Genomic DNA, 22,141 nt, shown 5'->3' with positions numbered 1-22,141 from the left:
CTCCTGTGTGATCTCCTCAGCTCCTATGAGCTTTTCTCATGCTCTAAGTTAAGCAATTTCACAAGTGAAATTTCCAGGATTGGTCCTTACGTTTCCACCCAGTGGTTTCCACATATTCTGATTTCATGTTTTTTTTCAGGTTTTAGGGGAACAGTTTGACCATGTTGAATGCAGCACCAGGTGGTAAGCAGCTCTGTTAGCCTCAGAAAGGTGTCAATGTTTCCTTTTCCTATATTTTGTATATCTTAAAGTATTTCAGCATGTTTCTCCATCCAAATTTTTACCATAGGTGAAAACACACATTTATAATTCCAAAGGTAATGAGCGATAAGCCCTAACACACTGAAAATGAAAACTATCATGTTTTTCCTTCGTATCAACTGTCTGCTAGAAATAAATTATGAGCAGGTGTGTGTCAGTTTTCTTGAACTGAGGCACCTGCACACAAAAATGCCCAGAAACACCCATTTACTAACACGGAGGTTAAAAACTTCAGCTTCTGTATATGGTACCTTTGTGATAATGAGGCACGAAGCATCCCAGCTTCTTTGCTTGCACTGTTCAGCCCCTTGCCCATGAGATGCCACCTCTCCTACACCACCAAGAGCTGCTGATCTGGTAAGCAGAGCCCAAAACAGGACCACACCTCATGCAACAGGGAAACCAGGTTTCCTTCTGGAACTAGTTTTTTGTTGTTGTTTTGTTAACTTCCTTTATACAGAAAAGAGGGACTTGAGGAAGAATCGGAAAAAAAAAGAAAAAGTGTCCTTCATGCTTTTTTCATGTCATTAGAGGAAACTAGAAGGTTATGGAGGTTGGTATAAGAAGCAGACCAAGAAAAAAATACAGCAGCTTCAGGATTAACATGTTTTCTTTATTAAGCTCTTTGTTGCTGTGAAGAAAAGCAGAGGATCTTTGTGATTTGTTTGTGTTTTTGTAAGACAATCTTGTATCCAGTTTCCAGTCTCTAAGTCTCACAAATGAATTGCAACTATCACAGCATGATGGATCCCATAAGGCATCATTGTCTGGAATCACAGTATTACATAAAAATCTCATGTGTGATTTCTTTGTAAAAATCTAAATTTGCCTTCCAAACTGTGACTCCAATATATATATATATACACAGAGAGAAAAATAAAAAATACCAGCATGGGTTTTTTAAGATAAAGCTCATTTTCTAATTTCAAAGGGACGTGACTCATGCTTTCTTGCATGCTTGGATGTGACAGTGCCGCTTGGTAGCACACGAGTGCAGCAGCTTGAAAACCCCAGTTCGTGTGAAAAATAAACGAGTCTTAACAGATGCTTACTTCCTCTGTGATGTGGTCGTCTGCCATGTAAGTTATCTGGACATATGAGTGTAAATTTTTAAAGATGACACAAACTTCTTCTCCCAATGTCCATCAATCAAACACTTCCCTTAAACGTAGCATACACATACACTGCCCTACAGAACTAGGAGGTCCTACATTCCTCCCAGGCATGTTGCAAGTAAATTCTTCCAAAGGGAAAGGTGAATTCTGTACCCAGTCTGAATTTTGTTTAGGTTACTTGAGTGGAAAGCCTCACTTCCTGCCTACCATGCTGGAGAATCTCTAGAAGACTTGGCTTCTTCCATAGCGTGCATACTCATTGCTTTCAGAAACCTCACCTCCTTTTAGGATGTTGCAGGCCAAGAGATGGAAATTGCTGGTCACCTTTGAAAACATGGCCCTTTGGCATTGTTTGGATATGAGGATGACTAGGAGGGCAGCAAGATGAAGGCTGTGGCCATCGATGGCCAGAGGAAGGAGGTTGCTCAGGGTTGCTGGAAGTGCAGTGCTCCTGTGCTGCTGGAAGTCCTCCATCAGTTGAGTCTTCCTGGGAAAACAATGGCAATCTAAATTTCTAATGTAGCAAAACAAGCAGGAAAAAAAGTGCATACTTTCAAAGGCCCTTTTGTGCCTCATTGAAAAACTGAGAGCGACCCGAGGGAGGTCTCACTGCTCAGTCCCTCTAATCTTCTTAACTTTGTCGTGAGTTTGTTTGAGTTTTTTCCCCCCATTTGTGACGGTGATAAGGACTGACAGCCATGAGACAACCTTTCTGAGTCCCCAGCTCCACATTCAGCAGTAAGGGCTGAGGAGCGGGAGCTCTGCCTCCCTCCACATTCACCGGGATGGAAGCTGACTTTTTGCCCCATGCGTTTATTCAGGTACTTAGCCAAATTCTTCGTATTTCCATGCGATTTCCAGCATGGTCTGCATCTCAAGTAGCTGTGACTCCATACCTGAACTTAGGAAAAAAGAGTGAATTATTTCGACATCGTGTTGCAGCAGCTGCCAGTACTTGACAGAAATGGAGAAGCCTCCAGTGGCCAGTCAGGAGAAGAGCTATAAATGTCATAGGTTGGCCACACTAATATTGAAGAGCCACACTCTTTGACAGCCTTTTTTAGGTATATATCATTCAAAATTTATTTGACCTTTCTGGATGGATTTTTTTATATACAGATCCAGTTTGACAGTTGTTTCTTCCTCACATTTTGGAATATTTTGGTATCACAAAAGTGCATTTCTGCTCAGAGACCAGATGTGTCCTCCAATAACAATTATGTAGCACAGAGTAGTAAGCCTATTGTTTAGCCCAATAAATCAAGCTGTTTAATCAAAGAAGCCAGATTGTTATTTCTTCACTGCACATTTATAACTCTTTGTTTGACTTCATATACATTCATGCATATACACATACATACAGAAATATATATGTTTCAATGCTTTGAGCACTGTAATCTGCAGCACAGGCAAAGTAGAGCCCCTATGTTGGCAAAGGACTGCTGATCCATCAGAAAAGTGTCACTCTGAGCAAGCCAGGGTCCCGGGGCTGAAGTCTGGCTGAGCTGTGATTCCCAGGGGTGGAAGCTGATGCTCCATGGCACCTCACCATCTCCCCGTCAGGAGCAGCGCTTCCCCTGGGACGTGCCACAACAAGTACTGGGTGACTTGGGAGACACGTGTGCTACTGCTCTGAGCCACGGCTGCAAAGCAAATGTAGACATTGTGTAGGAAGGAGAGAAATTTATGGAGTGCCCTGACCCCCAACTGAGAAAGCTTGAAGGGCAGGTGACCAGCCATCACTGGGCTTAGAAAGAAGTTTAGAGCAGCCATGAAAAGCTGATTCATGAACATGAAACATTTATTACCAGCCAGAGCTGTTTTCCCGTTAAAGCTGGCAACTGGGCAAGGGGAGTGAAGCTGCTTTTCTGATGCTCATACACAACAACCTGCTCCTCCTTCCCCACAGCACAGCGACAACGCTGAAAACCCTCCTCTCCTTCATCTGAGGTGACCCCTGTCCTGCAGTACCCTTCAGCACACAGAGTTCCCCCAGGCACTGCCCCAACCCTCTTCCCAGCCCCACACTTTTGCCATCAGGTGGGGAGAGCAAGGAATCGTGGGTGCTGCCCATTCAGCCAGGCTCCCCCATGCCATTGCACCTTCCTCTGCTCTATGGCTCACCTGTGGTTTCTTTGCAGAAACACACACCCCTCCTAGATATGAGAAAATGTATCAACCCTATTGAATGCATTTCCATAAGACTACGTCTCTCTAGGGCACTCCTGGATGGGCAACTCTTCATCCCGTAGGCTTCCAACAACAGGTTTAGCTCAGCTAAGCTTTCCCTATATAAATAATTGCTAGAAGATGAAATACATGCATGGGCTATATCCTGCCAATAAATCCTGATTTCTGCTCCATACATCCAACTAGCCCTTCAGCAATTTATCTTCTAACCATGGTTTTGCACAGCAACTTTCATTCTTGACTTGAAGCTGCCTATTGCAATTTTATAATTTATGCTGTAGGAATAGGATATATCTAGCTCTTCTTCTGGGACCTGGCACTGCAGAAAGCCTCTGCTCTCTATTTTCTGTCTCCTTTTAATGCTACCTAGAGGGCTACTAGAGAGTGTCCAGAGGAGGGTCACAAAGTTGGTGAAGGGTTTGGAGGGGAAGCCGCATGAGTAGCTGCTAAAGTCACTTGGTTTGTTCAGCCTGGAGAAGAGGAGACTGAGGGGAGACCTCATGGCGGCTACAGCTTTCTCACAAGGGGAGGAGGAGGGGCAGGTGCTGATCTCTTCTCTCTGGTGACCAATGACAGAACCCGAGGGAATGGCAGGAAGATGTGCCAGGGGAGGTTCAGGTTGGACATCAGGAAAAGGTTCTTCCCCCAGAGGGTGGTGGAGCACTGGAACAGGCTCCCCAAGGAGGTGTCACGGCCCCAAGCCTGACAGTGTTCAAGAAGAGACTGGATAATGTTCTCAGACACATGGTGTGAATTTTGGAATTAACCTGTGCAGGGACAGAAGTTGGCCTTGATGATCCTTGTGGGTCCCTTCCAACTCAGGACATTCTATGATTCTACCTGACAGCAGGCAAATAGCATTTAATGTGTTACCCCTTGTCTCTGCTTGGCTATTTAAATTCTCATTTTCACATCCTATAACCTTTTTTCCAGAAAGAACTGCGCAGGTAAACTCACATCAGGCTCAGACAACCTGCACTGGAAGTAATGCAGGTTTTGGGTACACAACTTTTTGGGTAAAAATTTTACTAAAAGCTAGTCCAGGCCATTTCCACTATCAAAACTGCAGGCCTAAAGTCATTGTGGTTTCCGTGCTGCAACCAGCTGTGTTAAGTCATATAAAAAAATCCTGATGAGCTCTTCCAAGAGGCAGCCACCAAAGCTTCCTTCTGCGTCAGCCTGGCTGTCCCCTGCCTGAAGATAGGTCTCCCTGAGATCAAAAAAGTGTGTTGGGTTACTGTCAAAAAGGAGAGAGAACTGAGAGTCAAGAGATCCAGGCTTGTTTCCCAGATTTGAAACAGTCATCCTTTATGGCCTTGTGCAAAAATCACTTTTTTCTCCACTTCCCCTGGGTCCTTATCAGGAAAACTGGAACATTTCCTTACTCTCAACCAGTCCTGCCCACCAGAGGGGTAAGTTTTAAGGGGAAGGATCTGAGCCTTGCTACAAACAAGTACAGCCCAAAGAGGTCCTGGTGTGGGGCCTGGCAGGATCATCTTCTGAATGTAGAGAGGCATAACTCAGCTGGATGCTTCTTTAAACTCCTTGATAAACTATCAGGAAACAGCTACAGTTTCCTCAAGATCAACATGGATCATATTCCCCACCGAAAAGCTGCTCTGGGGTCACCAGAAGTTTACAGTGCTGGAATCTTAAGATGCTCTGGCTTCTCTGGTGAGGACATGGTTTTATGGGAATCAAGTGTTTATGGGAATCAAGTGTTTATGGGAAGAGGATGGCTTTCACCTGGCAAGGCAAGAAACCAGCAGCAAAACTTACACATTTTTGTACCATCTATTGTGCCTGTCAGGGCTATGGCTTTCAAATCTTTGAGGAGAACCTTTTTTGATTCCTGATTTTTTTTTACTACAGCAATGCCCTTCAAGAAATTATAACATAAATACCACCAGGTGACTTTCTTTTGTGGAGCATTGCAAGGTCTCTGCGCATGAGTGAGGTTGGTTTCATGCTGGAAAACATGCAGCTCTTGCACAAGTTGCATATCAAGCAGAAACATTGCTATGGGAGGAGAAGGTTTTGTTTTTACCTAAGTGTTTATGTCAAGCGATCCTTCCTTGGACCAGGTTTTGACTGGAGATTTTCAGAGGAAGCAACTGACCTGCATACTGCCATCTCACTTCGAAAATCGGTCACCTCCATGTGTCTGGTGTCTCCACCAGTGCTCACCTGCTAGGTGAAAACTTCTCTTACATCTCAAGAGAGCCACAACACAAACTGCCCAGAAAAAGCAGCAGTTTAATATTGAAGAGCCTTTTGGATGTCAGCATTGTGCATGTCCCCAGTGAGCAACAAAACCATTCGTGCTGATGTGCCAGTCAGGGCTGCAGCCAAGTGGACTTGAGAGCAGGAACAGCTGGATGTCAGTGGACTATTAAAGTGCTGCAGCCAAAAGCCATCGTATGGACCTGCTCACATACCACAGACCTCTAGAGAGGATCATCTACATAATTACAAGGATCACAGATCTTGCACTTCCCCTATCAATGAACATTTTCCTTTTGGGTACAGTATGTTCCTGCAGATTCTGACGATAAACTGCTCTAATGGTCTTTGCAGTCATCTGATTTAGGTGCAGAAAAATGTCCTAGCGCTGAGCTGGAAACGCAGCTCCTCACTGCGTGAATCTGCATGGGAACAGGGTGTGTGCAGCACGTTCCATCCACGGATAAGCTAATCCTTTCTGCAGATAAAAACTACCAGCAAAATGTAGCCTGAAAAAGTAGTTACTGAGATTGTTTATTTTTTAAAGGATGGATAAAATTTCAGAGCGATAAAATCATTTCCTTGAACTACTTTCATTCAAATAATTTACTTCCTTTTGAAAGGTTTAATCTTTCCTTTGTTGCAGGTTTTTTGGGGTGTATTTTGTTGTTGTTGTTGTTTTGTTGTTGTTATTGTTGTAGTTGTTGTTTGTTTGCTGGTTTTTTCTTTCACTCCTAGGCAGGGTGAGCAAGGACAGAGGTGGCCCTGATTTGGATGGGGGGGGATATGCAGTTACAAGACTGCATTTTGTGATACGGGGAGCACGTGCCACGCCAGCTGGAGCTAACGTGCATGGAGGGGGGACGACAAACACCCCACGGGCCCCTCCAGTAAATGTCGCATTGTACTGGTAAATGCCTCATTGTGTTAATTCACAGGAGCCCTGCAGACAACTACAATGAAAATTGTTGTGTAGTACCAGTGCTCAGACTGTGTCCAGGGCTTGGACCGTGTTGGTGGGCTTCACCTTGAGTGGAAGGAGCTGGTGAGAGGTGCCGAAAGCGCACCATGTGCAACATGGCCAGCTCAAAGCTTTGGACTCAGAGACAGAACCGGGGATTTATTTTTCAGTGAAGGCTGAGCTTGTTTGATTAATTGCATGTAACTTTAGGCAAAACATCAAATAGCATGAGATTCTCTGTAAAGCCACAAAAAGCTGGCTGTGCTGGGGAAGTGGTGAAAAATGAATTGTTTTTTCAAAGTCGCATAATTATTTCAGTAAGATTGTCAGCCAAAGCCTGGAAAACTCTGCAGAGCAGAAAATAAAAGCCACTGAAAAAAAAAATAAAGGGTACATCTCTGGCTTAAGTGCTGGCCTGGACTTTATAGGGTATTCTCAACCCCTGCTGTGCAATGCAAGCTGCCTTCTGGAAAGCGGATTTGCAAATGGGAGGATTTAATCTTGACTGTTGTGGAAATCAGTGAAGTGCCGTGGGATCAGGCAGGAAGTCCAGCACCCGTGGGCTTGGGCTCACCTGTGGGAGCTGAGAGCCCTCTCTGCCCTGAGGCTGTCATGCTGCAGGTGAAGGACAATATGGGAAAGCATAAAATGTTACTCACAAATAGGTCAAAACTGAAAGAGACAGCTAAGTCTTTTCCCTGAGCTGACAGACCTGTGCTGCAACCTGCAGCATGTAAGGACATCACATCCAGATGTCTTTGGCTGTCAGATTTCTCACAGCCAGTTTGATGGGCATTTCAGTGGGTATTTTGACTGCTCCCCTTGCAGAGGGGCAAGGTAGAAGAAGAGGAGCGTGTTCAGCTCCTACACAACAGCAACGAAGGAAGGATGATTCATTATGTTTGCTCTATAAGGGATTTTGTAGGTTTACGTGGCAGAACTGTGTCTGTAAATGCAAGTTTGCATCACAACCTGGCATGGACTTAATCAGGGACAAAAGGAGAAAGGAGGAGTTAATGCCTTCTCTGCATTCCCCACCCCTCACCCCATATTAGCTACCAGATATCAACACCTACCCCTGTTCCTCTTTCAAGTAATGGCCATGTTGTATACTCCCTCCCAACCCATTCAGATGACTTGAAGCTGCTTTCATCTTTTTTGGGATTGTCTGCTAGCCCATTCCTTAGCACTCTCAAAGAACCCAGCAAGCAGAGCACTATATAGATCTAAAAGACAAAAATATATAAGAAAAATAGTCAAGGAAGGTGAATTACAGAAACAGAAACTTAACAGGATTTGGTGGAGCCATCATCAGGTTAGTCTTCCACCAGTATAAGTCCACTGATGTAAACAGCAGCTAACTCACTAGACAAAAATCCCAATTGGAGTTGGGTCCATCACTGGAAGATGGTGAAAAGCTGGCACCTTCAGAAGCTGAGCAAATTGCATGTTTCCCAGAGAAACCTTCAGTCAAGAAAGAGGAGCAAACACAACTAGAACTAAAGTAAATAGAAACACAAACATACCTGGACAGGAACTGATCGGAGACAGAATGAGAAAACCAAAGCGCACTGGCTGGGGCTCCTGAAGAGTCAGGTGATAGGTACTTATCCTGTAGCCCACAGAGAGGACAGCAAAATGATTCCTGAAAAACAGGGGTTGTTTTTGGAGTAACTGTGTTGTTGCAGGTTTGAAGGTCTAAGTATGTAAATGAGGCAAAGCCTAAGGGGAGAGGTAATACCTGTCAGTAGATCAGCTAAATACCGTGGAGGTAAAACAGCATGTAAACCTCCTGCGGGTACCTTCTCTGTCAGGTACTCATTGTGTAATATAAATTAGCTTAATATAAATTACTTTAGGAGAACTAGGTATAAGTGCCTGACAGGATGATGGCAGGCAATTGGCTTTGCACAAAGGCAATAACAGCAGCGATGCGGTTGTAACACTGACGGTCTTAAGACGTGAGCCAGGCAAGGGTACAGGGAGAGATAATATTGTGCAATCTCTATATATAACTGCATTGTGCAGCCAGATACAGGATCTCTGATCTGCCATCTCCTGGGATGGAATCATGTAAAGTTTGTTGTTTCTGTTCCAAGGGCTTCTAGAATAAATTGCACTATAAATGCAAAATGAAATCAATAATAATACAAATAGGTGGCTATAGTTCATGTGATTTGTATCTCAATTTTTCGTCTTTGATAGCTTTTTAACAAAGCTTAGCATCAACTGTTTCAAGCACACTTAAAATAGGAACGGATCAATTTTCCCAACACTCCAGTAAAAATGGTAAGCTGCCTTATGTGTTTCAGCAGATGAGAAACACTAAACCAAAAAATGAAGAGGTTTGTCTGAAGGCTCAGGGCAAGTTTGTGGCAGAGCCTGAGACTAAACCTAAGGCTTTCTAATGCCCTACTTGCTATTTGGCCATCTGGCCTCTCTCCTCCAAAGGCACTGACATAGGAGCTCGCCTAGGGCTCAAGATCTCCCAGAGCACTTGCAACTGGCCTAAGTGGCTTCCTATGTAAAAACCCAAGTGAAAACTCTCTGTCTATATTTCTGAAATTAGGAGCTCTGCAACAGAGAGAGAATTAAACTAGCCTAGGGCACGAGAAATCCCTCCTTTCTGACTTCTGAGGTGACCTGAGTAAGTTTGAGCCTTACTTTCATTAAGCTCAGCTTCCCACCACTAAAACACTATAAAACCATGAAATGAGAATGTTATTAGAAGAAATCCACACAAAATTCAATGGTTTATACTTTATATGCGTATGTACTGTATATACAACGAATATACTTTATATGGTGTGGTTATCTCAGCACTTAAAAAATCCTTAGCACCAAAACCTAACAAAAAGAGAGAAGTTCTCATTTTCAGATTTTGGGTTTGTGCTGGCATCTCATTCATTTAAGTTTTTCTCTTCCCCTCATTGTCCTGTGCTCACCTTCCACCAGAACAGCCTCTTTGCATGTGTGCCGTTAGCTACAGTGTTTGCACAATACTTGCCACCTTTGGATTTCTTACTTGCTTCAGTAATGTGAAGAAAATGCAACTTTGTGGCCTGTAGTGACAAAAGATTTCCAAAAGCCTCTGGATTTAATAAAAAAAAAAAAACAAAACAAAACAAAAAAGAATTTAAACAACAACAACAAACGAAAACCCCAAACCTACAAAAATCCTTCCCCAAAAAGAAACTCCCACACCTACTGTAGACCAGATTCTCCATCCACAGAGCTAGAAACCAGAGGTCATTCCTAGTCAGCACAATTACAGTCCCATAAAATTGCTGCTGCTGCTGATCAGGGTCACAGCCCTCTCAGTTACCAGCTCACCTACGCAGATGACAGCGTAGGTGAGAAGAAGGGTTGGTTGCGGGGGAAGAGCTGGCTGCATTCCAAAACAACAGCATTAGGGGCAGAGATGGTCTTTGACATGCAATATTTGCTACTCTCTGTCACTGGCACTGAGTTATTTCTCTTTTTTTCCTGATTCTGCGATAAGCCAAAGATGGCAGCACAGTTGAGGGAGCCTGCCCGCATGAGCTGCAGCAGTGATCAAGCTCACCAAATAGCTTCTGACCTGCTCCCAGGGAGTGAGACCTGTCTTGTTTGAGCTCTTACAAAGCTAATGAGTCGTAAAGCAAAGCAGAGGTAGGAAGAAAATGGTAATAACACTGCTGAATCAGATAATCTACCTTTGGCAGCCAGCAGTGTCTGAGAATCGAAGATATTCTTTCTTAGCAAATGAAAAACCAGAAAATTTAATTTGCAATGAAAGAATTGCATATCAGGTCCTTGAAGCCACTGAACACAGCTTTCTGCCCAGCTTTGTCCTTGCTGAAGGCAAAAGAAAGCCTCAGGAAAACCCCTGGAAGCCACCTCAGCCATAGGCAGACACTGACATTGCAGCAATGACTGCTATGAGTGATGACCGTGAGGAGAAGCGTAGCAAAGCTTTTGAAAGTGGAGAGTAGAGTAGAAAGAGCAGCTGACTTGTAACCATACAAATAACCAAGAACCAACCAAATCCCTGAAAAATAAAAGAAAATTTAAAATATCCAAGTCCTGTGCACCTCCATGGCTGACTCCCACCATCCCATCTAGGTGCATGGTTTGATGGTCTGGGAAATGGACTCTTCCTTGGGCTTTGAGGACCCAGATGCTAAAGGCTAAGTGAGCAATAATTATCATCAGTAAAAGCTCTGTTCATCATTAGAAGTCAGTTTAGTGGATTCCAAGTAGAAGTGGCAAGCAGCATTTCCTTTGTACCATGAAGACGCAAAGCAAAAATTATTGTTGCTTCGTATTTCTCTGTAAGTAGAGCCAAAGGGACTCAGAACCAGCACCTTGTTGTGCTACAAGATAAACACAGAAGCTAAAGAAGACTTCACCCAGCCGATATTAGGTACATGCATGAGCTCAGGATACAAGAAAGAAGCCAAATAGTTCCTGAGCAGTGAAAGCAAAAAGAGGGACAGAGTCACTACGTTATGCCATTCTCATGTACTTGAGCCCTTACCTTGTTAGGTCTGATTTAACTTGTTTTATTATGTAAAAAAAAATCCCACTTTTCCTCTCTACCTTTGTTTAGCTTGTAATGCAAGTCCCAGAGCGGAGCCAAGACTCAGTGACTAGCAAGTCTACTATGGGGTGCTTTTTGCAAAATAACTTGGATAGTTCCCAGAAGCTGAAAGCAAGTGTATGAGGCAGATCTTATCATCAGTGCAAGATCAAAAGCTGCACTAGAAGTTCAGGATCCTGAGGGAGAGAAGTTGAGACCACACCATACAATGCATTAGCTGAAAAGTGGGAGACCATGATGGGCAGAACAGTTCTTACAGGCAGACTAACCCAACCTTCATCATGTTTAGAGCTATTCTGAGACAATATGCATTTTCTTCTATTTGTATTTACTCCATCCTCGGACTAAAGAACTTAGATTCCCAACTGAGTGGCCAGCATGGTTTCTGGAGAAGTACATGAGCTGGATGTAAAAGCCGGATACAGCTACAAAGGGGGCAGCTGCAGATCTTCCCATGTTGTCTTGTGACCTCGCCCATGTGCTGGATGGTGTTAATGGAGAGGAATGGCAAAGCCCCACTTAATCCCCACTGCTAAATCTGCTCCTCTAATGTTGCCAGGTCAAGGTCTCAGGCCAAGTGTTTGCTGCAACACTTCTGCCTTATGCAGAAAGACCCTCAGTGGGCTCACTGCCCAGACTGGCCTGCTCTTCTCCACAGCATCTTCAGAGACGTGAGAAAGAAGGTGCCTGCCTGGGAGAGCAGAGGCCATCCCCAGGGTTGACAGAGATGTGAAAACCCCCGGCACTGCAGTCAGGCCAAGGGATTTCCTTCCGGAGGCCCCTCCAGGCACCTCCCCACCCACCATCAGCAAAAGCATGGCAGAGCTTGCAGACACTCACTGCTGCAGCAACCCAATACTGCAGGCTAAGCACATTTGACACGGTAACTTAAAAAAAAAATGCATTTAAACAAGCAATGCTGTGGACTTTAATGAGCTTTAGAGCTGTACTCAGTAGCCTTTTGTCTGTGACAGACAAAAAAGGGGAGGTATTGGTCTGCAAGGCTTGGCAATCGGAAAATAGTTTGTATTACGGGGAGCAAAGAGTGAAGAAAGACTGGCTGTGAGAGAAGTGGTGCTCACCAAAAGGGTGTAGGAAGTGGCAGCCCTAATGGAACAACTGATGCACCTGAAAATCACTAGATGAGAGTATAATTTTGAGGCAAACAATTAATTTTGAGCAGCACCTGCTGCACAAAAGATGCTCACAGCACTTGAAGCGTAATCATGAGCTGAACATTCTTTAAAAATACACACACACACACACAAGAACAAAGCAAAAACCAAACAAAAAAAAAAAAAGAAAAAACAACACTCCAGTTGAAGGTAAGAGCAGTTATAAATAACACCACTACCCAGAGAACCATATAAAACAGGATTTCAATTGTGCAGAAAGTAGCAGCGGTCAGTTGAACAGCTGAAAGGCAAAGAGGGCCAAAGACTGATGCTCAGTGACAGGGACTCACCAGGGAAGCAAGGAGATGTGTTATCTTTGGGGATTTAAGCAACTTGCAGTCTATGCCACGCTGGTTTTGTGTGTGACCTTGAAGAAGTCATCCAGTGTGCTTCAGTGTCCTGATGTAAAACAGTCTTTAGCAGAGTGTCTGTGAAGGTTTCTAGAGCACTGCATAATGCTCGAATAGCAAGAGGTGCTTGCTTGTCAGGATCGAGAACTGGTTGGCATCTGAAAGCATTCATAACCACCCCTGTTTATAACCACCCACCTGTAAAGAGAGCTGGAACTTTCAGCAGCTGGGCCAGCAGTGGGACAGCCCCAGGAGCAGTGTGGCTCTTGCTGCTATCCCACCTTAGAAGCTGAACTAAAATCCAGGTGTTAGTGAGTACAGCTGTGACCCTCGTACCCAAACCTGCAACTGAGCAGGTGTGGTGGTTGCCAACATGTGCAGGTAAATGAGAAGTTTATCCTATAGGTCTATCTTTCTCCATGCTCCCTGCCTCTAGGGGTCCTATCTGAAAGCCTCTGAGGCTTCGTCTGGAGCTGGCTTGTTTGCACCCCAAAACCCTTTCATTCCTTCACTTCCGATTCTGCATGGCTTGTTGGAGGTGTGGGCTGCTTGAATGCAGATAACCATAGATACCCCCAGAGCTCCTGACAGACTCTTTTCAACCACCATCAGAAGCCACCATCCCATGTCGTAGACACAGACAAGCCCACCTCCACTCCACTGCTTGCCACCAAGTGCAGATCCTCCCAGGGAAGAGTTAAATGGATCCTTTCAATTCCCTGAGACAGCCAATAAATGAAGCACAGGCCGGTCCGCACACAGCCCTAACACGTTTGTCTAGAAAGGACCAAGTGTGAATTGCAGGTTTAAGCCTGACCCTCATTCCTTTACTGTGCTGCTTCTGCACAGATATTGCTCACCACATTGGAGAGATGCCTGCTCTTGCTGTTACCCCATTTCCTAATTGATCCAGAACCCAGCTGCAGATAGTCCCATTTTTAGTTAATCCTTTTTGTTTATAACCAGCGAAGGGCATGATGTGGCCGGAATAAAATGGCTGGATTTCTTCCCGCGCACGATGCTCTCACAGTGGTGGCAATCCCTGTCAGAGGAAGCAGCCTGGTGAACCTTGCGGCAGGGCATTACGGTAATCTAATCAGAAAGAGATAAGAGACTGGATGAGCTTTGCAGTGTCTGATATGGATAAACACCAGACCAAAGCTTGTCAGCATTCGTGAGAGAATAAACCGAAACATTTAGATAGCAGTAAAATGATGAGAACTATTGAGATGAGATATAATTGGCGCCTCACATTTTAAAAGCAGAACCAAACTCATTTAATCTATGTCTCTGAACTTACCCACTTCCTTTGGCAAGAGAAAAAAAGCTTTAGTTCGATTAGCTGACTTGACTGCACACAACCCTGAGCTGAAAGAACACTTCTCAGGGACTAATTTATTCCACAAATATAACATATTTTTGTGCTCACGGAATACCCACAAACACATTGCAGTTTCCTTACATATTTTTCTTTGAATTATTTTGGCACATTTTCATTAATTGTTTGCAAGTTCGCAGTTTGCAGTATTTAATGCCTGGAATCTGAGCGGCTGGTTAGTGGCAGTTGGTCACGTACATCACATGCTATTATTTCTGCTGGTTCCTGGCTGAGACTGTCCTTCATTGGGACCAATTCAATGTCCTTTGATGTCAATGAGAGTCTCTCTCTTTGACTTTAGGGCACTTGGGTCCAGCCTTTTGTTAGGGAAGGAAATGGAAGAAGCCACTGGGCTCAGATTTATTTGTGAACTCAGCAAACATTCATTCCTTCCCACACAGGCCTTTCTCAGCTCCACTCCTAAGAAAAACTGAAGTTTTCAAACATCTATTGGAGCCAAAATTTTGTTTCCTTGCAACTTACTCAGAGCAGTAAAAAATGGGCATAAAACGGGGCCCTGATGAACTTCACACTCCACTCCAGTGCATGCAGAAATATCAGAGGAGTGAAGGATGAAGCTCATCACTTGAACACCAGGTTTGCCTTTAATTTAATATCAGCACCATAAGACAAAATTCCTGTCTGCATCACACCGCATGGATATCCACAATTTAGAAGTTCAAAACCCTTCTTTCTCACCAGGAGGCACCCCTCAAATGTCTGCATTTCTTCCTGTCCATCTCCCCAGGCTTCTGAGCACCGGTCTCCAGGCACCTCCAAACCCGTGTCTTGACAGCATCGGGCAATGAGCTGCCACAGGAGGACCATGGGGAGAAGCTGGCAAGCCTGCAGAAGTTGAGGTACTTTTTTTGATCTCTAGCACTTGTGGTGCTGTGAGGGAGCAGAAGAACCAGGACTGACACAGGGATTTTTCTTTTCCTTCTCCTCTTGGGCAGTGCTATGCTGGCAGCTCATTTAACTTTAAGACTGTCTGCATGTAAAAATACAAATTGTCTTCTCTTCAAAACCTAGTTTAAAAATAGCACTATTTGAGGAGTACATAAATAAGTAATCATTTGGAACACAATATTAGAGTGCCCTTCTTTAATTAAATGGTTGCTTGATGCATTTCAAAGCTCTATTCTGACTCAGTCTTCCTGCATCTCTGTGCTTTTCCTGTTATGAACGAACCTTGTCTAACTGCACCATGAATTTTAAAGCAAACCAGACTGTGCAAAGTAATAAGACTATTAATATCCTAACTGCTGATCTGCACTTGGGACTAGCCCATTCTCGTGCAGCCACAGGAAGAAATAATGTTTCAGACATGCTGTTAGGCAGGAATGGCTTCAATGGCCATCACTGCCTCCATTTGACACCTGGCTGACAGGAAAACACAAAGAAAATATTCTAATGAGAGGGTACATATATTTTTCCTCTTAACCCACATAGTATTTGCTAGACGCAGCCAGGAATGTAATCCTGCCTAGTCAGACCAACCCCTCTTCTGGTCCTGAATGCCACTGGAGGGTGAGTAGAAAGGCCATGCGTTTCCCTTTGTTGGAGTGCATTCTTTGTGTAATCCCTGGATTGGATCAGACTTTTTTTAGTATCACAGAAGTGGGGAATGCAAAAGACACATGACATGAGGCCAACAGTTCACCCCATGCCCAAGCAGGATTATTGACTCTGTTTCACTTACTGACTCTGGTTTATTCACTAGGGCTTTGTCTTGTCCAGTTTTAAATTTATGAAGTCACACATCTTTTGCTCTTCTCCTGGGGTGCTATTAGAAAGTATATCTTACTAAAAGCTCCCTGATTTCAAGGTCTATAACTTCCCTTTCTTAATTTCATGCAACTACTCATGCTGCCCACTTAAAGGATATCAAATGTGGGGTTTTTATTTTTAGGGGTCCATCGGCGACTCTTTAGCTCCTCTGTACATATTCAGCAGTTCTTTCTTTTTTTTTGCTTGCAGGTCCTTGTCGCACTGGGAGTCAGATTTCCCCAGCACATCACTCTTCACTTCTCATGCAGGCTTGTGAGCAGCTGCCAAACAACCAGAAGCAGAGCACTTTTTTTTTTCATTAAATGACAGAGGAAAAGGACAGGAGGTCCTAGCTAGAAGAGTGCAAGGAAAATCACAGCCTTTACCTCCAGCTGGTTTGCTTACACACTTGCTTTCTGAGAGGGAGAAAAGGAGAATAATTCATGTCCAAAGATGGCCATTTTTCATCTGACATGCATGGACCTAAAAGTTCCCTGGAGCCTTTTCCCAAAACGCAACCTAAACTGTGTGTGACAAGGGTCTTGGATGCACAAAATTCTATTAAAGGCAAATTCGGTGCCTATAGCAGCCCTGGGAGGACATGGATAGTTATGTGGTGGAGCTGGGAAGAAGATGAGGCATGCTTCATGGGAGCTTGCTCAGTGCAGTGTTTAACTTGCAATAGTATTGGATATGGAGCAGCACAATCTCTAAACCCTCTGGTGGCTCTCACCCTTCATTGCTCCAGCTTCACTGAGTAGATCGTTTCTCCTTTTCTCCCACCTGAGACCAATGCCCACCAACCAGCCAGGTGCTACTACAGCTCTAAACCAACAGCCACCACTTCAGCTTCAAAGGTATGGACTGGTTCTCACTCTGCACATTCACCCCAGAGGCTTGCACAGCAGAATTTAGTCAAATCTCATATGGGGCCAGTCATATTTGGAGTGTGTTGCACATGTGATCCCACCACAATCCCATGAGAGGCTTTGGGGCTCAGCAGTTGGTTTGTCTTGGGAGTTCCTGAAAGGCCAAATTAGTAAGGTTTGTGTTAAGATTCATCCAGATACCCTGCAGAGATGAGCTGCTTTTAAATCCCATGTTTAAATCTCCTTTGAATATACAGATGACTGTTTTGGGTTGCCAGGCACCTTCATTTTGTCCTCTAATATATGACATCTGCATTAGGATGACGCTCATGCATTGTACAAATATGATTCTCTCTTTCATATGTTTGCTTGTTTGGTTGGTTGGGTTTGTTTGTTTGTTTGTTCATTTTAAATTCCTTCTGAATATGCAGCAATATTCAATAGAAGAGATGATGTTCAGAGTAAATATAGGTGTGCATTTCTAAGTACACCTCGTAAAGTTACCTCAAGTTCTTTGTAATCTCACCCAATCTGCTTGGCTGCTTTCACTGTTATAAACATGAATCTGCCTGATGCCATGTTCAGGTGATGAACAGGAGTAGGATGGAAAGCCATGGTGGGAGGGGGTTCATGCGGAGCTGCTTTTATAATTTCTCCATCTCTTTTGGATTTGGGAGGGGAGGAGTGACTGACCAGACAGGAGCAATGTAGCATCACAGCACACCATGGGGCTGTGTCAGGGCTGGGAAGGAGCTCAGAGACAGAAGAGATGCAGTGAAGGAAAGACAGTTTTCAGAGGAAAAAATAAATGGATAAATCTGAAAGCATTTTTCTCAATTAAAAAGAAGAAACAGAGATACTGCCTCCCTCACTCTGCTCCTGATTTTTGAGCACTTGGAATGGAGTAACTTCACAGGAAGATTGCCAACATCCAGAAGCGGTTCTTCTTGATTACATAGGATCTTCTGTTAAGTTGCTTGAGGCTTGTGTGGTAACAGCATTATTCAAAACAATAGTGGTCTGTCTTTTATCGGTTAGGAGAACAATGGCAGAATCATCTTTCCCTAATCCCTAATCCTGCCCGCAACTGTTTGAGATCCTCAGTCACAGAATCTTTGTTTTATTTACATGTTTGTTGGTATGGCAGCTGTGGGATTGGATCAAATATCTTTCAGATTCTGGGACATTTTGAGCCTTATAAAGGGAGTAAATGTAAGACTTCAACAAGAAATAATTAGAGAACAGTGCAAGAAAACTACTGCTTAAAGATAGAAATGTTATAATTGCAATAATATGAGATATAAATGATGTATCAGCCATCCTCCACATGTGTGTGACTATACGGACTTCTTGGGATTTATTCTACTTCACAACAGTCCAAAGCTGGTTGTTAAGCCTACATCTGAAGCTAGCAATGAGAACTGTGTCATTGCCACCTTTGGTTTTCAGACTGAGTGTAGAGAGTTTGACTGACTGTACTACAGAAAGCAGGATCATGCAAGCATTGAAATCTATGGACACTTCTTGATATGACAGATGAGGGTTAGATATGAAGCTTGAAGCCACTTGCCAGCTTTCAGTTTCTATCCTGTTACAGGTTGCAGTCTCCTGCCATACAGTGTCATGCTAAGCAGTATTTGGGTATTCTGGCTGGGTGCCATCTCCAGGGTTGATGATCATCGTTGCATACAGACTGAGTAATGAGGAGCAAAGACGTCTCCTGAGTGCATTTTGGAACAGTCTTCTTCCTTTCTTGGTCATAACCAATTCTGCAGGTTGCCTGGTTTGGAAACAGAGTCATCAAAGACGGTGGTTCTGGCATTGCCCCTTAGCAGCTCTTTCAGCACTTGCTCAGAGCAGCTCTCTTCAGCTATCCATTTTCATCCTGACTGTTTTTCCAGACAGATCCCTACTGAGCCGATGTAGTCACACAATAAACACTGCCAGAAGCAGGCCAACATATGGTATCACTTAGGTACAAAGCAGTCCCAGCACCATTGTAATGGTATTTCACTATCTCTGGTTCCACTCCTAATCTCAGTCAGTCAGTTAATTTTTGCATAAAGTGCAGAGGAAAAGAAGGTGTTAAAGAGATTTTTACAATCCAAGGAAAGAGTTTTCATTTGATATCATGCTTCATGCCTTCATGAGGAAGAGACCTAAGGTCAAGGGGAGAACAGTGCCCAACAAGCAGTTGGCTCTATTATCATCTGGTTGCCCTACTACAGGCTAGGTCAGTGAGATGTTAAATAAAAAGAGCTTTAAAGTTTTTAAAATTAGACTTCTCTACAACCTTATCGAGCTTTGCTGACCTAATGTAAGAAACACGAGCCACTGCAGATGCAAACAAATCCAGCAAACATGAGCCACTGGGCCCCAGTGGAAAATGACAAGTCCCACTGTGACTTCTCAGTGTTTCAAGCAGCAGCTGAAGGTAGGACAGCAGGCAATGCAGCAGGAATCCAATGTGTAAAGGGGAAGGAAATGATGGTGTTCAGCCAGACTGAACTGCGTGGGACTTTGTCAAACCATTGCACCACCATTTGCCTGCAGGACCGAGGCAGTGTAAAGTTACTGAAGATTGCACAGGGAATCCAGATGTTAGGCAAAGGAAATTGATGGAAACCTCTCAGAAAGTAATTGGAGGCTCTTGTGGTGAGAAGCATGTGGGTTTGTAGCAGCACAAGCCAGGTCAGAAGCAGCGGGTTGCAGGCTGCCCGCACCAGTGTGGGGTGGCAGGGCAGGAGCAATGGCTGTATGAAAGGGAAGGTGAGGCTGTTATTTTGCCTTATAACTGAGGAGCATTACTGTGTCGGGCAACCCTCTACAACCAGCTCTGCCTGCCAAGTTGCTTTTACCTAGCATGCAGCACCTGAAGACTCAAGCTATCTGTAAACCTTCAGTGGCAAAACTGTGCAATGGGGAAGTTTGAGGAAGCAGGTGTGGTCATCTGGGTCAGATGGAAATGTTAAGTCCCACCTCTCAGGCTGAAGCTGCTATGCTGTTTGGTTTGGAAGGGACCTTCAAAGGTCATCTAGTTCAATCCCTGGCAATGAGGAGGGACATCTTCAACTAGGTCAGGTTGCTTAAAGCCCCATCAAGCCTCGCCTTGAATGTGTCCAGGGATGAGGCATCTATCACCTCCTTTGACAACCTGTTCCAGTGTTTCACCACCCTCAGTGTAAAAAATGTCTTCCTCATGTCTAGCCTTAATCTCCCCTCCTTTAGTATAAAACCATTACCCCTTGTCCTATCACTACAGGCCCTTCTAAAAAGTCTGTCCCCATCTTTCTTATAAGCCCCTTTTAAGTGCAAAAGGCCACAATAAGGTCTCCCCAGAGCCTTCTCCAGACTGAACAACCACAGTTCTCAGTCTGTCCTCACAGGAGAGGTGTTCCAGCCCTCTGATCATCTTAGTGGCCTGCTCTGGGCCCTCTCCAATAAGTTCATGCCTTTCCTGTACTGAGGACTCCAGGTGGGGTCTCACCAGAGCGGAGTAGAGGGGCAGAATCACCCCCCTCGACCTACTGGCCATGCTGCTTTTGATGCAGCCCAGGATATGGTTTGCCTTCTGGACTGCAAGAGGACATTGCTGGCTCATGTCCCCAGGACTTGGGGCCCTGGAGGCAGTGGAAGGTGAGCAGAGTGCTTATGGTGGGGTTTGGTTCCAGCTGAAGCCTTAACGCTTGCACAGACTGTGGCAGCTGGATCCCCTCTCCACAATGGGCTGCAAAGCCAAGGTAAGGCAGGTTGGTCTCGTGACAGCAGTAGATGCTGTCGCTCACCAAAATGAACCTAAGGGAATTGTGTAATAATGTACAAGATACACTGCACAGAAAGGAGGATTTGCTTAAGCCACGTAGAAAAGAATTGAAAGATTATTCTTGCAATTTGCTAACCCAGATGGCCACCTGTGGGCAGAAAATCCTTTGGAAAATCTTTTTTCAGAAAATCAGTTTCCTTTAACAGGAAATCTAAAAGGTACTCAAGGCACTCAGCAACATGTTGTTCACATATGCCCCAGCACACACTTGCAGAGGTATCACACTCCAGATTTTCAGTTTTGGATAACGAAAGCTACAGAAGTTAATCTATATTTGGAGCCATAATTGAGGCACCTCACAGCTACTGAGCAGTACACACTCCTTTCCTGCAATTTAAGCCACTTGTCTGCTTCAGGAGCATCAGCTTCCAACACCCACAGTTAAACTGTGAAGTTTCTGAGGTTTGTTAGACATCCTTACACAGGAAGGCCAGCACAACAGAATTCAGCAAGCCACTTCCTCTATAACAAGATCATCACTAATGAGAATGTGTTATCTTGCATTTTTCCAGATCAATTATCACCTTGCACTTTTTCTGGTCTCTAGCTTGATGCAAATTGAAGTAATTGCAGTCTTCCAGAGATAGTTGTTTAACACCCTCTGAAAAAAAATTAAGCTCATTTTAAAAGCACGTTCTATTGGACAGCTAAAAGTGGAAGCAACACAAATTGAGGCGTTTTGAAAATTTTGGCTGTCATAAGAGAACGATATGGTTCGTTTTCTCACTGGAGTGCCCTTGCATTGACTCAATCCTCAAGTTATGAGAGGTGCTGGGACTGGCAAGTGGTAGCCTAAACACGAACAAAAGAGACATGGTGATCTCAAGTAAGACATGAATATTGTAGGGTAATGGGTACAAACTGGAACACAAAGGGTTCCACTTAAATTTGAGAAGAAACTTCTTCTCAGTGAGGGTGACAGACACTGGAACAGGCTGCCCAGGGAGGTTGTGGAGTGTCCTACTCTGGAGGCATTCAAAACCCACCTGGACGCCTTCCTGTGTAACCTCATCTGGGTGTTCCTGCTCCAGCAGGGGGATTGGACTGGATGATCTTTCGAGGTCCCTTCCAATCCCTGACATTCTGTGATTCTGTGATTCTGTGACTTGAGAGATGTTTACAGGATTTTATTTTTTTTTTTAACTGTAGGCCTTAAAGAATAAAATCAGCTCTTGAAGGATTCTAAGAAACCACAGGAAGAATAGAAGCTGCAGCCTCTGTCCTCACCACCTGAAGAGCTACCAGAGACTCTGGTGGGGCTCCAGTTCAGGTAGGAAAACAGCTCCTGTGGACCTCTTGGGGGAAAAACAAATGGCCTCCAGCAGCTCACGGAGGTGCTTGAAGTTAGTCCTGCCTGAGCCATCTTCAAGAGGGTGCAACAGACAGCGCAGCCTGGTTTTGCAGAGCTTTTTTTTTTCTTTTCTTCCTAAAAGCTCTGTTCCTG

General features: G+C 44.3%; 1 long non-coding RNA gene across 3 annotated transcripts in view; it reads right to left on the bottom strand.

Moving 5' to 3' along the window:
- Window positions 1-888: 888 nt before the first annotated feature.
- LOC139827492 (uncharacterized) overlaps window positions 889-22,141 on the bottom strand; it is a 34,917-nt gene continuing 13,664 nt past the window's right edge. For 2 of the 3 annotated variants that reach the window (XR_011738070.1, XR_011738076.1), the window contains 2 exons: window positions 8,277-8,395; window positions 889-1,863 (listed from right to left, as the gene is read on the bottom strand). This is a non-coding gene — a long non-coding RNA (uncharacterized lncRNA). Of the gene's footprint in view, window positions 1,864-7,838; window positions 7,977-8,276; window positions 8,396-22,141 lie in introns of those variants that run through there. The other variant, XR_011738071.1, reaches the window with a different exon arrangement.

The sequence above is a fragment of the Patagioenas fasciata genome, chromosome 1 (genome assembly GCF_037038585.1).
Source record: "Patagioenas fasciata isolate bPatFas1 chromosome 1, bPatFas1.hap1, whole genome shotgun sequence".
Classification (NCBI taxonomy): domain Eukaryota; kingdom Metazoa; phylum Chordata; class Aves; order Columbiformes; family Columbidae; genus Patagioenas; species Patagioenas fasciata.
This window is presented reverse-complemented; position numbering and strand designations above follow the sequence as displayed.